Source organism: Primulina huaijiensis, chromosome 6 (genome assembly GCF_012295235.1).
Source record: "Primulina huaijiensis isolate GDHJ02 chromosome 6, ASM1229523v2, whole genome shotgun sequence".
NCBI classification, from domain to species: Eukaryota; Viridiplantae; Streptophyta; class Magnoliopsida; order Lamiales; family Gesneriaceae; genus Primulina; species Primulina huaijiensis.
In genome coordinates this window covers 13,238,385-13,246,715 of record NC_133311.1, presented here as the reverse complement: position 1 = coordinate 13,246,715, position 8,331 = coordinate 13,238,385, and positions in this window count along the sequence as shown.

The window sequence follows — 8,331 nt, the reverse complement described above, 5'->3', positions numbered from 1 at the left end:
ACAATATTATTTTGATTAATAATTAAATCTTCTGCTGAAGATTCTACTTCTTCTCGTATTTGAGAAGTTGAAGCTCTAGAAGTTTGTGGAATATCCACCATATAATCTAGAGGTGAAATAAAAGAATGACTAGATCTTGATCTAGCATAAACAGAAGAGGGTAATAATCTTCTTTGTTCATAATTAAACTGTATTTGAACAGATCCTTCATTATTTTGAACAACTTGCTATAAATCCCTATTTATTATAGGATTTCTAGGAACAGCTTGTTCAATTATCCAGTTTTCTAGAAATTCTATTTCTTCCCATTTTATAGATCTACGGGTTGTAATATTAGATCTATTAAAATTAGTTTCTATAAGAATAGTTTCATTTAATTTTTTATCGATTCTTTTACACATAGGATTCAGTGTAAACAATGGTTTATAATAAATACGATAACAGATACATATAACTTCTGTACCAGGAGTATAATTATAACCATGAGTTTTAACATTTAATGTTAAAGAGTCTAAGATATTTATATCAGACGAAGATAAAGATAAATTTGGATAAACATCAAAATATACTGGACCATGAGCCAGACTAGATTGAATTATTCCCATAAAGGATTGTTTCCAATTTAAATTTCTACCATCTCTTAAAGCTGCTATAAAGCTTTCTGGCAAACCTTCTAAAGTTAAAGGTCTAAAAGCAATTTGTATTAAACCTATATGAATAAATCTATAATTTTTCGTATAAGGCAAAATATCTTTATTATTTAATAGTCTAATAATCATTTCTTCATTATGAAGAGATACTGATGATTCTGTAGTTTTGACTACCTGTTTAAAACTAATTTTTTCGAATGTTCCTAATTTATAGATCATTTTAGATTCTATTTTAGGAATAGTCCATTTATTTAATAAATCTAAATTTTCAGGTAAATCATATTCTTCATTTAAACTGTTTTTAACAGTTTCTTTCATACTGAAAATATTCATTTGAATAAATAGTGTTAAATCATCAACCAAAACTATTTCCATGGCTCTGATACCATCTGAGGCTTGGAATACAAATTGAATCTGATATGTGGCGTTGTTTTACCAAATGTTTCCTTAGTGGCTTGCGCACACATGGAGATTATTGGTTTCCAGCCTATATATCATATTCAAATTACTGAACTAATAAAAAGAGGTATTTAATTTCCAAAATAAGAATGAATATAAGGTTCATTTATGGCAATTTTACTAAACATAAAAAGAATTACAAAAGATATACCAGAGAAATTAAACAACAGAGGATTTCCCGAAGACAACTTCAGAAACATAAATTCATAAAAAATCACCCATAAACGCCTTAAACGCCATCTCTCGGCTAAGCAGGCTGAAGGACTACAACATGAATTTATGCCTCTTAATTAACTTTGAACCTTGTGTTTACTATTTCCTGTTTCGTCTTCCAACCTTATGTTCAACCATTAACCCTTATATTACATCGAATTCCAAAATTTAAATGAAATATTTTATCATTTCAATTTAATTCCAAGTTACAAATAAATAAAGATCATGGTTTAGTAATGGGATGATTTAACACAAATATTTTAGCCTGTATATTCAATATATTTGTATTAATTAATAATTCTAGTTTCATGCAAAGAATATAATACTTATTTATCACAATAATTTTTTTTAATAAATATAATCATTTTAAAAATTGAATCAAATAAATAATTTTGAAAATAAAGATGTGTGTCTAATTAAATTTAATAAGAGTAATCTGACTTAAAAGAAATTTAGCTTAAGTTATCCTCTTGTATGTCTTGCATGCTTATATAGCTTGAATTTGAATAGTTATCTAAACATGATTTTGTTATTTTCAAATTAATAATTTTTTCATATTAAGAGTGATATAATCATCTAAAAATTAAAAATATAGATACGATTAAATTTAAAAATATAGATAAAGATGGGATTAAAAGATTTACAAAGAAACGATATTTTTGGAAAATTTAAAAAAAATATCAAAAATTTATATAATGATGGTATAATTATAACTTTAGGTAATGTTTCACCAAATCAATTTGAAGTTAGTTAATATATAGTAAGATATTAAATTAAATTTGTATGAACTATAAGAATATTTAGAAAAGTGAAATTTTAAATAATTAAATGTCTTTCTTTTTTCTTTTTTGAGTGATTGACTTTTGAAATTTGAAAATTTTCAATTTGAAATTTTTATTTAATTTGTCTTGAAGAAAAACACCACTTGTATCATATGGATTTGATACACACTTACAAACATGAACGGATCAAACCTTTCAAACAAAGCGACTATATAAAGTTAGTGAAAATCAAAGAAATCAGGTCTTACAACAAGTCTAAAAAAACTGAATTGGGCCAAATATCAAGAAAATTTTAAAACACAAATAAAATATATTCGAGCTTGAACTTGATTACAAGATTGAAAAGTTTGACCTAGTGCCAAGTCTGAATTCCGCCTAAAATATTCAAATATGTTTGCGAGCTATTTAAATTAATGCTCGAAAATAAAGATTAAAAGGTTCAAAATATAGTTATTTATACATGATCATATTATATTAATAAAAGTGAACTAATCACAATAATTTGGCCCTTAATTCGACTCGAAAAAAGTTTAGATATATTTAAGTTCAACTCAAATTTAATAATTTCCAATACAAAATAAGTATTTTTGAAGTCAACTTGATTGGTATGCACTCTTATTCTTTTTTTTTTTTTTTTTGAAGGAAATATGCACTCTTATTCTTAATCAACTACTAGTTGAAAAAGCGAAAAATAAGTATTATTTTCTTGATCTCCATTATCTTTATCGGTTTTTCATGTATTTTGTCATAAATTGATTACTAGAAAGATTTGAAACGTGGCATTTGGACTATTCGAGTGCAATTATTAATTTGTTTTTTTTATATTTTTTTCATCCACATAACAAGTGAATTTCAAATTTTTACATTTTTTAATATGATGAAATATAAAAATTTAAAAAAAAACTATGTCCAATAAATACGAGCATTTAAATAAATATTTTACATGGGAAAAATATTTTGAAAGAAAACAGAATTATGGTCTTACAATGTATTCAATACTACTCGTCAAAGATTTTTAACATAATGATCAGCAAACATAGCTTTAAATCTTGAAAGAACTCATTACAAATAGAGAATTGATTTGAGATTTCAAATGAGCTGATTTGGTCCATTTTAAATGAATTTCTTTGTTGAGTAGGTCTCTTGTGAGACGGTCTCACGAATCTTTATCTATGAGACGGGTCAATCCTACCGATATTCACGATAAAAAGTAGTACTCTCACCATAAAAAGTAATACTTTTTCATAGATGACCCAAATAAGATATCCGTCTCACAAAATAAGACCCGTGAGACCGTCTCACACAAGTTTTTGCCTTCTTTGTTTTCCGTGGAAGGGCTTGAATCTTTTCATGTAACTGGAATTTTTGCCCTTAGTAGAGTAATAATATGATTTTTTTTCTTTTTTTTTTGTTCATTATAATTCTTAAACAAAGGGAGTGAAGAGTAAATTGTTCTTTCTTACATATCTGGGCAAAATCAAGTGTCTTTTCCATTTTTCAATATGTATGGGGTTTTTCTTGGTCAAGGGTACGTCTACCGGAGAATTAGGTTTAAATGATTTGAATTGCATTCTTACAGTACCGCAAAATATAACAATACATAATAACCATGCATGAAAAAGGGTAACATATTAACTTTGAAAATCATATGTTTTATAAATATTTGAATATGTTTGTAAAATTAATTCAACAAAATTAATCTATAAATATACATAAGAAAGTTTTTTGTTTTTCACTTTCGTCAGTATTTTTATTATGTAAACAAGATTTGGGAGAAGAATATTTTTATCGTGTGTTTGGATTGAGTAATTTAAAATGATTAATTTCAAATACATTTTTATCAATTTTGGACAAATTTAATTAAGGAAACTTCAATTTAATAACTTTTAAATTAATGTTAATTATAATAAATTTCACATACATCCAATAATAATAATAATATATAATATCATTATCATCATCTCAAACAGATAGACTTTTTTGGTTTTTACAATATTACGTTTGTTCCCCTGGTTTTTTCCTATGTTCGGGCATATGAACCTTAGATCTACTGTCTTTACATTTACTAAGGTATTTTTTTTTGAAAAAATGGTTCTTGCAAGTGAAGGGTTTTCCACTGGTTATAAAACACTGTGCTTTATTGGTAAGAATGAATTTAAAAATGTATGCTGTAATTCATCCCCTAAGAGTTCTTTGATATTTTGAAAAGTGAATTACTGAGATTGGGAATTAGTTATCCACATCTGATAAGTATTTTCTGTTTGTTAGATATAAAAATATTAGATGTTTGTATGCTAGATTCTAAGTCTGTAAAATAAATTGATAACTCCTAAGTCAATGTGCAATTTGATAAATATATAATCTATTTTAGAGTGTTTGTCAAGAATCGAAGACTAAAGCCAATATTGACAAAGAAAATTAAGCAAGATAGGTTGAATTGGAGCCAATTAGGTTGACATATTGCCCGAATTTATGGACCAAAATCAGTGGAACTTGTTTGTAAAGAAGACATTATCAAATGTATTCCAATTATGTTTCCACTGAAAATAGTAGTAGAGGATTGTTGTGTTGGCTATAAAAGTTTAGTGTTGGATCAATTAAGTTTTGATAAATTAATAAGGCTACTAATTTAAAAGAAAATTACAGAGATTAGCCGAACTGAATTCATGAGAGTAATTGATTATTCATGTGTAAATGGTTTCTCGATGCAAAACATATATATAAGAGCCCAATTGGTATATAAGCTTAATTGATGGAAGCAAACTGATAAAAAAAGGCTATTGATAGAAGATCACTGATCAGTTTGTATTACTAAATCGGTCAAACTGTTTGACAGAAATTCTCTAAAGATTTTCAGAATATTCCTTGAAGAGCATAGCCAAGATGATATCGGATAAAATCTTTATAACTATTTTATCAGTCCGTTAGAATTTTAGAGTCCATGCGCACTAACCAAAATATACGATTTTTCAAAAAGGACGATGACATGACAATAACGACGTCTGTATTTGGAAATGATTATCATATTCAAAAAGACAACCGTTCAATTGAGACCTATAAATAGATCAGTTGGGTGAACTCTCAGGGATCTCCAATCCTCTAATCTTTGAGTTTTTAACAAGTGAATTTTCTTAGTATCAAGTCTTGAGAGCCTAACTGATCGAACAGTTATTCAAGCACACGCTGAAGTTTCATATTATGATTATGATCATTAAGGATCATTTGTGCTTAGAGTTTTTTCACTGCAAAATACTTGTAATTGAAAATAAGACGTCTTACTTATCATTTTAATTAAGTTGTGAGCATACTAATAGTTTCAGTTAGGAAGTGGTAAGTCCTATTGAAGTGGGTTGTTTCAAGGTGTTGTAATTATCAAAGCCTTTCAGAGAAAATCTTTCTGAGAGAAAGAAGGGTGACATATGAGTTATTCAAGTATCAGAACATCCAGAAACATATTTGTGCATTTACATTTTCAGTTACCTTATTTTTTTTCTTTAGTTTCGTAGCATAATTGTTAATCAACATTGTCATTTGTTTTGTTCAAACTATTTCAGTGAGTCTTTTTACGCGCACCCAGTTGTTGCCTTATTGATATCCAACTGACGAGATTTTCAATTCTGTCACGCCTCGAGACCGGGGTTAATCGACACTAGCATTGTTTTACAAGCACACAATTGAAAACAACAAGTTTCGTAGTACAGTATAAAACAAAACCAGTTTATAACTCATAATCAAATGTAAAATTGTCTATATAATGAAAATATTTGAAAACGATAAGACTAAGCGGAAGCGTTTACAACTGAAAAAAATACGAACATAGATTTAATTAAAATTTCTTCCATCACCAGCCCCAAAATTGGTTCTGTTCTTCTTCCTCTATTTGTTCTTCTGGCTTATCTGGCAAGAGAGGGTAAAAAACGAGTGATATGGTCGTCACTCAGAAAGTGGGGGCCGTTCAAGCACGTACATAACAAAATGCATAAATTTCGAAACATATACCATGCATAACATGAATCATATCATAAGCATATATTTGACTTGGCACTAAGATTCCTCTACTTTCCATGGTTTACTTATATCAGTCCCTAATTTTTATTTCTTTAAGGGGTCGAGGCCGTATAACGGTTATAATCCCACTGTGTAAGGGTCATAAACATATCATATTGGGATTCTCACCCATATCTAGTCGAATCCTGACAGTGCCAACACAAAAACATACGATAATCGTATCAAGAGAGGGTAGAAGAAGAATTTGTACTTGCCCGAATTTTCGAAAAAACGAAAATATACATAACCTAAAGTTAAACTTTTAAAACAAGTCACTTACCTCAGATCTGGTAAAAAAACGCGAAGGGGTTCTTGTGCACTAGGATTTTCGAATCCTACTTCTCGATCTGGACTGCAGCAGCGCTTCGACACTCGGCAGAACTTGGGAGAGCAAAGTCTCAAAAATTCATAGGGAGAACTAGAGAGAATTTCGAAAATATGGAGTAATTCTCAGGTGTGATTTTTGAATGGAATGATCCTCCTATTTATAGGAGTTGACTGCTATCCTGATCTTGTATTATCCTTGCGTTTGAACTTTTAAATCAAACTTTAAATTTAGGATAATTTCTCATAATTTATCCATTATACTTGGATAATTTTGAAATATGTATATCTATTTTCTTGGATAATTTCGAAAATACTCTTCTGCTCAGTTTTGAAATTTTGAATTTCCTGTCTAATTTCCAGTATCTGGTAGATCTCTTATTTTTCAGTACAATTACCTTTTTGCCCTTAAATTCTAAAATTTACCTTATTAAATTTTGAATTTAATGGTAATTTATCCCAAAAATAGGAATCTTGATTTTTCCTAAAAATCTGGTAGGCAAACTTTTGAATTTACCCTACTTGTATTTCTTTATCATGTAAACTTTTCTCTATCTATATAATTTCAAAAATTATAAATAAATTCCTGAAAATTTCGAAATTCCTAGATTATCTTATAATCTTGCTTGATCTTGATCCAGGTATATCAATATTATATCAAATTTTATACTTTTATCTGATATTTTCTTCCCAAATTCGAATTTATGTCTCAAAAATATTACCTGCTTATATCTAAAATATCTTTATTTAATTTCTTGGATCACAATATATTTATTTATCCCAAGATCAAAAAATATATAAAATATCATCTTAAATTTTGAGCTCTATAGATATTGTACACACGATATAATTATCCCACACGACTTTAGATAAACTTGAAAATATTAAATAAAATAATGAGACGAATAAAAAAAAACTTGAATGATCTAGTACAACTTTAAATTACAAAATACTATCATCGGTTTTACAAATCGTGTGTTTTGTATTTCTCCCTCCTCATGAGAAGTTTCGTCCTCTAAACTTGGGTTGCCTTGGTCTATGAAAAGGTACATGTATTGATTCCTCATCATTTCTTCTACCTCCCATGTGGCTTCTTTTTCTGTGTGGTTAGACCATTGTACTTTGACGTAGGGAATGATTCGTCGTCTTAGCACTTGGTCCTTGGTGTCCACGATTCTAATGAGAATTTCTTCGTACTTCAGCTCTTCCCCCAAGTTACTTTCTATCATGAGCGGTTCTACTTCCAACACGTGGCTTGGGTCCTTGATGTATTTCCTTAGTTGGGACATGTGAGACACATTGTGGATTCTTGACATGTTTGGTGGCAGAGCCAATCAGTATGCTAGCGTGCCCACCTTTTTCAAGATTTTGAAGGGTCCCCCATATCGAGGGTTTAGTTTTCCAGCTTTACTGAATCAGACAACCCTTTTTATAGACGAGACTTTCACTTAGTCTTTCTCGCCAACATTGAATTCCACATGTCTTCTTTTCAGATCTGAACAACTTTTTTGTCGATCTTGAGCTGCCTTGAGTTTTTCTCGGACGTCTGTAAGTTTGTCTACTGCTATTTGTACGAGTTCGGGTCCTACCAGGGCTCTTTCTCCCACTTCATCCCAATACAAGGGTGACCAAAATTTCCTTTCATACAGAGCTTTGTATGGGGCCATTCCAATGCTGATGTGATAGCTGTTATTGTATGCAAACTCAGTTAAGGGTAAGTGAGTGCCCCGATTGCCACTGAATTCTAGGGCGCATGCCCGCGGCATATTTTCTAGGGTTTGAATCCTTCTTTAAGTTTGACCATCGGTCTGAGGGTGATAGGCCGTACTAAGAGTAACTTTTGTTCCCATGGCCTC